Source organism: Amphiura filiformis, chromosome 18 (genome assembly GCF_039555335.1).
Source record: "Amphiura filiformis chromosome 18, Afil_fr2py, whole genome shotgun sequence".
Lineage (NCBI taxonomy): Eukaryota > Metazoa > Echinodermata > Ophiuroidea > Amphilepidida > Amphiuridae > Amphiura > Amphiura filiformis.
This window is the reverse complement of record NC_092645.1, coordinates 65,403,444-65,414,658: the sequence shown is the minus strand read 5'-3', so window position 1 is coordinate 65,414,658 and position 11,215 is coordinate 65,403,444.

Sequence of the window (11,215 nt, the reverse complement as noted above, 5' to 3'; positions counted from 1 at the left end):
CATACCATGGGATAGTATACAAATACTACTTGGTTAGAGAGGAAATAGGGCAAACATGTTTTATATAATGATATCACATGGGTTCCTGTTTTCATACTATGGGATAGTATACAAATACTACTTGGTTAGAGAGGAAATAGGGCAAACATGTTTTATATAATGATATCACATGGGTTCCTGTCTTCATACCATGGGATAGTATACAAATACTACTTGATTAGAGAGGAAATAGAGAAACGTGTTTTATATAATGATATCACATGGGTTCCTGTCTTCATTCTATGGGATAGTATACAAATACTACTTAGATAGGGAAACATGTTTTATATAATGATATCACATGGGTTCCTGTCTTCATACCATGGGATAGTATACAAATACTACTTGGTTAGAGTGGAAATAGGGAAACAACATGTTTTATATAATGATATCACATGAGTTCCTGTCTTCATTCTATGGGATTGTATACAAATACTACTTAGATAGGGAAACATGTTTTATATAATGATATCACATGGGTTCCTGTCTTCATACCATGGGATAGTATACAAATACTACTTGATTAGAGAGGAAATAGAGAAACGTGTTTTATATAATGATATCACATGGGTTCCTGTCTTCATACTATGGGATAGTATACAAATACTACTTGGTTAGAGAGGAAATAGGGCAAACATGTTTTATATAATGATATCACATGGGTTCCTGTTTTCATACTATGGGATAGTATACAAATACTACTTGGTTAGAGAGGAAATAGAGAAACGTGTTTTATATAATGATATCACATGGGTTCCTGTCTTCATTCTATGGGATAGTATACAAATACTACTTAGATAGGGAAACATGTTTTATATAATGATATCACATGGGTTCCTGTCTTCATACCATGGGATAGTATACAAATACTACTTGATTAGAGAGGAAATAGAAAAACGTGTTTTATATAATGATATCACATGGGTTCCTGTCTTCATACCATGGGATAGTATACAAATACTACTTGGTTAGAGAGGAAATAGGGCAAACATGTTTTATATAATGATATCACATGGGTTCCTGTTTTCATACTATGGGATAGTATACAAATACTACTTGGTTAGAGAGGAAATAGGGCAAACATGTTTTATATAATGATATCACATGGGTTCCTGTCTTCATACCATGGGATAGTATACAAATACTACTTGATTAGAGAGGAAATAGAGAAACGTGTTTTATATAATGATATCACATGGGTTCCTGTCTTCATTCTATGGGATAGTATACAAATACTACTTAGATAGGGAAACATGTTTTATATAATGATATCACATGGGTTCCTGTCTTCATACCATGGGATAGTATACAAATACTACTTGGTTAGAGTGGAAATAGGGAAACATGTTTTATATAATGATATCACATGAGTTCCTGTCTTCATTCTATGGGATTGTATACAAATACTACTTAGATAGGGAAACATGTTTTATATAATGATATCACATGGGTTCCTGTCTTCATACCATGGGATAGTATACAAATACTACTTGATTAGAGAGGAAATAGAGAAACGTGTTTTATATAATGATATCACATGGGTTCCTGTCTTCATACTATGGGATAGTATACAAATACTACTTGGTTAGAGAGGAAATAGGGCAAACATGTTTTATATAATGATATCACATGGGTTCCTGTTTTCATACTATGGGATAGTATACAAATACTACTTGGTTAGAGACGAAATAGGGCAAACATGTTTTATATAATGATATCACATGGGTTCCTGTCTTCATACCATGGGATAGTATACAAATACTACTTGATTAGAGAGGAAATAGAGAAACGTGTTTTATATAATGATATCACATGGGTTCCTGTCTTCATTCTATGGGATAGTATACAAATACTACTTAGATAGGGAAACATGTTTTATATAATGATATCACATGGGTTCCTGTCTTCATACCATGGGATAGTATACAAATACTACTTGGTTAGAGAGGAAATAGGGAAACATGTTTTATATAATGATATCACATGAGTTCCTGTCTTCATTCTATGGGATTGTATACAAATACTACTTAGATAGGGAAACATGTTTTATATAATGATATCACATGGGTTCCTGTCTTCATACCATGGGATAGTATACAAATACTACTTGATTAGAGAGGAAATAGAGAAACGTGTTTTATATAATGATATCACATGGGTTCCTGTCTTCATTCTATGGGATAGTATACAAATACTACTTAGATAGGGAAACATGTTTTATATAATGATATCACATGGGTTCCTGTCTTCATACTATGGGATAGTATACAAATACTACTTGGTTAGAGAGGTAATAGGGAAACATGTTTTATATAATGATATCACATGAGTTCCTGTCTTCATTCTATGGGATTGTATACAAATACTACTTGGTTAGAGAGGAAATAGGGAAACATGTTTTATATAATGATATCACATGGGTTCCTGTCTTCATATGGGATTGCTTACTTGCTTACTTGCTTAAGATGAGTGGTGTCCTCGAACTACACATAGGGCCAGCACTTTGTCTCGTTTTTTGCAGGTTTACATGGTCCAATAACCACAAGATGACTGACATGTGGTAACAAAGGAAGCAGTCACTGCAATTTGATTATGTCCCATATGATTGGCCATTCAAGACACCCCTGTGAATATACTATAGCGGCCTTTTCAAAATAAACTGCTCAAATAAAGAAAGTCCGCAGTCATGTAATCCGTCCTACACCAAAACCTGATCTTGTTATGACAATTAGATTGATACGGTCGTGTGCAGAATCTTGTTAGCTCCAATTTGATACCAAATTTGCTACCAAACACTCAAAAGTGACAAAGACTGACACCAGTTTATGACATTTGGTGCATTTTCAAAAGTTGCATATCAAAATGAAGCACGCGGTCGAAATTGCATAGCGTGGCATGGTCAAGCTTGCTTGCCCACGATGGGCCCATGTCGACTATCCAAAGTGCGCGCTTTATTCAATTGTTAATTTAAAATGCATGGATTGCCACAGTGCTTTACTGTGGGGCACGATGCGATCGACATGACTTAGCGGTTGTTTCGGGCTATGTCAATGGTCGCGCTCTGCCATTCTCCTCTACAGGTCCGCTTGGTCTATTTTTAATTTGCAACTTTTGAAAATGCACTAAATTTCATAAACTGGCATCAATCTCTGTGAATTTAGAGTTTTTGGTGGCAAATTTGGTATCAAGTTGGAGCTAACAAGATTCTGCACACGACTTTATCAATTAAATGTTCATAACACGATCAGATTTTGGTGTAGGACGGGTTACATGACTGCGGACTTTCTTTATTTGAGCAGTTTATAATACCTGTTTGCTTGACTGCATTGACAATACCCGGGAACAATACACACAGTATATGCATTGGACAAACTTTTCACAATAAGCATGATAAGTGATGATGTGACCTCCAGATTTATACATCGTTCGTCTCGCACACTGACAACATTTGATTGAATGGACTGTTGGCTACTGCGCCGTGATTACGGTGAAGGACACCGGTTCAAATCCTTTGTTAAGAGCCAATCGATAACATACATACATACATACATACATACATACATACATACATACATACAAAGTATTTATGACACGCTGTTTCATAGATATCACAGCGTGTGTGATGATACACTATATAATAAATAACAAACAAAAAATAAAAGCAAGCAAATAATATGGAACAAAAGAAAAATCACTGTGTGAAAAGGTGTGTTTTAAGTCCTTTCTTAAACATTTGAAGTGATGGCACAGACCGCAGAGCAGGTGGTAAAGTGTTCCACAACCGAGGAGCAAGATATGCGAATGATCTGTCGGCAGCAGATTGAAGAGTGCGAGGTGTGTAAGTTTGTTCAGTGAGTCTGGTAGTGTCAGTTGAAGATCGTAAGCCAGTTCGTGCAGGTGAGTACAGAGACAAGTTGCAGGCAAGGTATGATGGAGCAAAGCCATTTAGGCACTTGAAAACAATGACAAGTATTTTGAATGTTATTCTGTTCTTGATAGTAAGCCAGTGGAGCTCTTTGATGAACGGTGTTGCATGATCACGCTTCTTTGCACAGAAAATTAGTTTTGCCGCCCAATTTTGCAGTCTCTGAAGTCTCGCGATGTCAGTTGCGTTTGCTCCAAGTAGAACTGCATTTGCATAGTCGAGACGAGAAAGAATTAATGACCTAACGATGTGGTGGCATGTGTCTCTGTCTAAGAACCGGCGTATACGTGTTATCTACCAAAAAAACGTTGACAACGTAAAGAAATCAGCAAGTTTAAAAAACCCACCTCGGCTCACTTTTTGAAACTTGGTCCCATTTGTAAAAGGTACTGATTTAAACTTTATCATATTTATATAAATTAAAAACATTTCCAGAAGTGTTATGTATCTTTAATGTGCAGATGCGATATTAATTTGTAAGCTTTCTGGAACGACCTGAAAGGTTATTATCTTGTTCTTGCACGGTAAGCCAATATCCTATTGTGTTTTGTTTTATAATAATCATGATTAATGATTGAATTAAACAAATAACACGTAGGCTTGTAATCTTGTTGGAAACGCTGTGTTCTGTTGAAATAAAATAAAAACACTGATTTGCTGTTGGTGTTTAAAATGGGACCAAGTTTCAAAAAGTGAGCCGAGGTGGGTTGTTTTAAACTTGCTGATTTCTTTACGTTGTCAACGTTTTTTTGGTAGATTTCTTTTCTTTTTATGAATGTAGCCAAGCAGCTCCAAGCTTGGAAAGTCATCAGGTTAGGATGTGCTCCATAAAACAAATAAAACGAAAAATAGATGTTTGAAGTTGCAATTCTGGATTCATGACAATAAATAATTAAACAAAACTTTATCAGTCGTTTATTTTAAAACTTGCTTGTCACACGTGACTGTAATGTTAAGAGGCGTACACAATGATCAATATACATTTTAATATATTTTAATTATTCAAGGCAACGTAAATATGTAAAGAAAATGTAAATATGAACAACACACACCCAATTGCCGAGAGACACAGAGATTTAGGCCTACTTCAAGTCGGAACTGGTAAATGCGCATTATATATAGCCTATACTACGGAAGCGTCTAAATGCCCCGAGTAGGCAATATAATCGTGTTTTAATGTTTGTGGTTCTTTGTAGCCCTGCGGGGCAACCTAGCTCGATATTCCTATTAAGCGGCAGTTGTCGGCGATCTTTCGTGGTTTGTGGTTTTCATCATGCCCTGCCCTCTATCGGGAGCTAATTTATAGTTTAAGCTTGTTGGATATCCATATTTCGTGGTTTCTGGTTCTTTGTAGCCATGTGGGGCAATCTAGTTGCATATCCAAATTTCGCTGTTTGTGGTTCTTTATAGCCCTGCGGGCAATCTAGTTGCATATCAATATTGAGCTGCAGTTGTTGTTGATCTTTCGCGGTTTGTGGTCTTAATTTGTTGGATATCCATATTTCGCGGTTTGTGGTTCTTTATAATCTGGCTTGTTGGATATCCATATTTCGTGGCTTGTGGTTCTTTGAAGCCCTGTGGGGCAATAGTTGCATATCAAAATTCCGCGGTTTGTGGTTCTTTATAGCCCTGCGGGCAATCTAGTTGGATATCAATATTGAGCGGCAGTTGTTGTTGATCTTTCGCGGTTTGTGGTCTTAATTTGTTGGATATCCATAGTTCGCGGTTTGTGGTTCTTTATAATCGATAGGCCTGTGGGAAATCTGGTTGGATATCCAAATTGTGCGGTTTGTGGTTCTTTGTAGCCCTGCTAGTTGGCTATCCCTATTAAGCGGCGGTTGTCGGCGATCTTTCGTGGTTTGTGATTTTAATTTCCCTTATCAAGCCCTGCCCTCTATCGGGAGCTAATTTATAGTTTAAGCTTGTTGGATATCCATATTTCGTGGTGATTCTTTATAGCCCTGCAGGGCAATCTAGTATATATCCAAATTTCGCGGTTTGTGGTTCTTTATAGCCCTGTGGGGAAATCTAATTGGATAACAATATTCAGCGGCAGTTGTTGGCGATCTTTCGCTGTTTGTGATTTTAATTTGTGACAAATTATAATATTTATTCCAAATATAATTTCAGTCTGAGCTGTGAACAGAGCCACTGATAAATGTGTTTTAAATGACGAAGATATCATGATAGTCAGGCATGGTGAAAGCATCTGGATGGTGAAAGTAGGCCCTAGGCCTAGGCCTAAATGTGAATAAAAAATCAAACATGTTTGTTTGATGATATAATATCACAATAGCAATGGATGTTCGAAATGGTGTTATTCTTGATTTATGACAATAAATTGGTTAATAAAACATTAAAAACAAGTGGTGGGAAGTTTCGAACTTGGGCAAAACTTCGTAAGTGGATTAGAAGTCCATGGCCTTAACCACTTCGCCACGGGGACGTCCCGATATAACGACGTGTGAAAGTGGCGTATTCAGTCAGCTACCTGCACAACCGATTCTTTTGTTCTGCAAGGCTCACTCAGTCATTTAATGAGGCAATACAAACGATCGAAATTGGTGTTGAAATGAGCAAAATTTTGAGTTACACCTTTTCAGTGTAAAATTTTTTTTCTCAGCCAAATGAAAAGCAATAATTTTCATTTTTTCAGTAAATGGCTGGAAGAACTATAATGCTTGATACTGATTTTTTTTAAAAATCCTGGTGTTAAACTTAGGCCTGAAATTCAGTCATTTAGTGTAAGATATTCGATTTTATAGGCTTCAGCTCGGCCCGCGAGCTTTTTCTTGATCAACCTTTTAGCTTTTCAAAGTAATATAGTTCGCTAATGAAGGATTTTCCCCAACTTTCTAAAGCACATCACCGTGAGCTATATATCATAGTTTTGTCAGAATTTCCGTTTTGATTTCACCATCTTTCACTGTCGGCTGAAAAATTTCTAAATCAACACGTGAAATCTAAAGGCTAGTACTAGCATTGTGGATCGATATCCCTGGGTTTAATAGGAATACCGGCATGGCTATAGTGTTGCCAGAACTTCAATATAGCAAAGAAATTCCCAGACCTATAGCGCTCCTACTGATCATGTTTAACCAGAACACCCAATTGGGGATTTAATCGCTGGTCGGGCAATTTGCTTTCAATGAAAAATTGACCTGGATAACAACAAAGGAAATATCGACTATTTCAGCTGGTTGCTCTCGAGATAAAAGTACTCACCATTGCCTACTTTTACTTAGTTTGACATTTTCGGACCATGAATGGAAAAAGGGTAAAACAAAAACGGAAATTCTGACAAAACTATAACATATAGACCCACACGATGTGCTTTACAGAGGTGGGAAATATCTTTCTTTAGCAAACTATGTTAGTTTGAGACGCTAAAACATGAATTCCGTAAAAAGCTCGCAGGCGAATTCAAGGCCTATAAAAATCAAAAATATCACACTAAAAGACACAATTTGATGCTTAATTTTAACACCAGGATTTAAAAAAATGTATATTCAAGCACCAAGTTTTTAACTGACATTACTGAAGAAAAAAAAAATATTGCTTTATATTTGACCGAGAAAATTAATTTCATAGCAAATAGGTGTATCTCTGAATTGTGCTGATTTTTACATGTATCGATCGACTTTTAGCGCGACTAAGCATTTCTAAAGAATTGGTTGTCCAGGCGGCAGACTGTATTTATTAATATGAATGTATGCTGTGGTCCGGAAAGAATAAAAGAATTGTGAAAAACTTGATTTTTGGCGAATGGGATCCAGAATTTGTATGTAGGGTATCCAGGAAAATGCTAGGGTATATTTTGAAAGTGAATCTCAAAAAGTAGTGCGACAGTGACAGCCATGTATGGCTGTAGCAGTGACGAAAGATTCTGAATATCAGTATGATTAGCTATGATTTTACACTAATTTTGGCTATGAAATACCGCGTGAAATAATACAAGAATGTTTGTTTATTATCAAACAATCGGATTGACTGTAAGATTGGTGTAACTTTTTGAATTAATGAGTTATTAAAATATTACACTTTGGACAGTAAATAAGATTTAGCATGGTTTTAGATATATATATATTGTACCCAGCGAAAAATATCACAGAACAATAGCGTTTTGTTTCGTGTAAATATAGTCCGCGGTGCATCTGTTTATTCTTATTTATCAGTCGTTTTTTTAAACTTGCTGGTCATGCTACCGCTTGACTCTAATGTTACGAAGATGGTAAGTGACATTACTACACAAGCTTGTAATATGGGTTGACATGGAAAGCTGACCATCAAAGAGGACACCCAGATTGCGAACAGTGTCAGAGGGAATGATAACATTGTTATCAATTCGATAAAAGCATGCAGGGCCTCTATACGCCGTAGAAGTGACGTAGTTAATCGGATTAACTACCATAGCAATAGATGAATACAATTTTGGCTATATCGCCCCGCACTACAACGTTCATGCGGTACCGATGCATTGAACCATAGATGTCAAAGAAATGCTAATCACTTGCACCTGTAAGATTAGTCTCTTTGAAAAGAGCGGTATTGTATTCAATCTATTATATGATTGAAGACAGGTGATGAGTGCAACCTGCTGCAGTGCACCGCGGTATATTCAAAAATTGTATTCATCTATTGCTATGGTAGTTAATCCGATTATGACGTCACTTCTACGGCGTATACCCATGTACAGTTTATCCCTTACATAACCTATGTCTTGAATACGCTGGCAAAGTTATGTAATAATCGGATTAATACTATATAGCAGTAGGTAAAAACAAGTTTTGAATAATCCGCGCTACAAAGTCCCATGCAGTGATCCCAGCGAAAGTGAAAAATAAATCAAATTGTTACGTTTATAAATTTTATGGCAAAATCATTTCTAGCATACCTCTATGAGCATAATGAACACATGGAAAAAAATGAATGCTGAACTCCAAGCGGTTTTGGAGATATGGCTCGTCAAAATTTGGCCCAGGCCCCCACTTTTTGCTCTCTCAAGTTGCGTCGTTGAATTGGTAGCGTTTTGGAACACTCATATTTGACTTTGCAAAAAAGACATTATGCTGATAAGTACTAAACTGGGGTGATTTTTACCCAGAAAAAACAGAATCTGGCCTCAGAAACAGTGCATCTTATCTACTTAAGAAGTTATGGGTCTCTCAAAACCTTGTTTCGTTTTGTCAAAATTTTATTGTCAAAAACGAAACAAAAAGAGGTTTTGAGAGACCCATAACTTCTTCAGTAGATAAGATACAATGTTTCTGAGTCAGGATTCTGCTTCTAAAAGTCACCCCAGGTGATACTTTCAGCTTAATATCTTTTTCGCTCAAAATATGAGTGTTCCAAAACGCTACTAATTCAACGACGCATCTTGAGAGAGCAAAAAGTGGGGGCCTGGGCCAAATTTTGACGAGCCATATCTCCAAAACCGCTTGGAGTTGAGCTTTCATTTTTTCCATGTGTTCATTATGCTCATAGAGGTATGCTAGAAATGATTTTCAGCAAAATTTGAGTGGATGACCACTTTACTCTACCGATCCTGATGAATTTGTTCAACTGTTCATATGGATGATGGCGTTTTCCCATGTTCGACGAGACGCGTCCTAAGTGAGCGGGCACTCTCACCGATGTACGATGAAGTACAATCACCACAGGGGATGTGGTACACCACACCACACTTGTCCAATTTATCTGTCTTGTCCTTAGGATTGACTAAAACAGATCTGATAGTGTTCGTCGGTTTAATGTGGGTGAGGATACCATTGTACCGTAAGATTTATTTCCAGTCTATCTCAACTTCCCATATTAAAGCACTGTAGACTTGTATTGAGATCTTATTCACCATGACAGTTGGTCACTTTGGGTGATGACACCATTGGACCGTAACAACCGCTGAATGGACTCCGATAGTCCCGGTATGAAAGGGATTGAAACACTCCTCTTTTTATTTAAATTATTCACTTGTTTTATTCATGTTTATATCTATTTACACGAAAAATACCCTGTTCTACGCGGACTTAGTAGGGTTGGTAGGGCGGGATTTCTACGCGGACTTAGTAGGGTTGGTAGGGCGGGATTTTTACGCGGACTTATTAGGGTTGGTAGGGCGGGATTTTGTCTGGTGGCTAATGTGATCTTAAAAAGTCACAGAAAGCTTGAAAAATTTTTGTCAAAAAAATCCCACAAAAGCAACATCTGGGTTGATCCGTAGAAAAGTGTTTTTTTTTCGTTTTTTCGGGTTGCCTATTTATTTATTTTTTATCTGTCTATATATCTATCTATATATTTATGTATTTCTTGTATCATCAAATCGATGTTTAGGTATATCTTATATATAAAACATTGCTCATTACCAGAGTTATGACTACTCTGTGCAGGTTTTGTGAAGCATGCATGTGTGTGAAATAAGATTGGTCACGGTTGTTGGACGTGATCATTTATTAATTTTTACAACAAAACATTACTGCAATGTTCAATTCTAGACCTGAATAATTCCAACAACTATCACACTAATAAACAGTACATACATTTCTATTTTGTAGCAATTTCTAACATAGATTTTCGTTTCTATATGAAATTATTCATCTTTTCGGCTTTTTTGTGGTAATTTGAATTCTACAAACTGTACATTAGTGTGCAAATTGAGGGCGCTATTTACATATATATTTTCAATTTAAATTAGCCAAATAATATGAGTTATACCTTACATTTCATGATAAAAGTTTTTTGAAAATTTTCTTGTCATTTGTTAGTCTTTTTACCGATGTTCTAATACCATTCTACAAGTGTCTACCCATTGTAAAGTTGCAAACAAGATTTTAGATAAACAGCGCCATCATTGTTCAACTTTTCTTTAAAATGACTTAGTTTTATATGCAGTCAAACAACTGTGTGGTCGTCATTACCTCTTCTATCTAGATTAATAGCGAATTTGTTAAGAGATGGGGTATGAACGTTTGGACAGTATTTATTGTGGGACATTAGAGCACATCAGACATATCGAATTGCATTCTGAATACGAAGAATGTCCTTCTGAAATCAAGTAATTTTGATTTTCGCAATGTAATACATATTTCATGGCAAATAATTTACGCCTATTACTTAAAACGCTCTAAAAAGGCTTAGGATAACAGTACGCGTCCGGGTGATGCAAATTGTCTTTTAAACACAACCAATTCATCGCCTCATGGTCAATAATGAGTAAAAAATTGGTTTTGTTCAAAAGAATTAATGTTTCTTACTGTA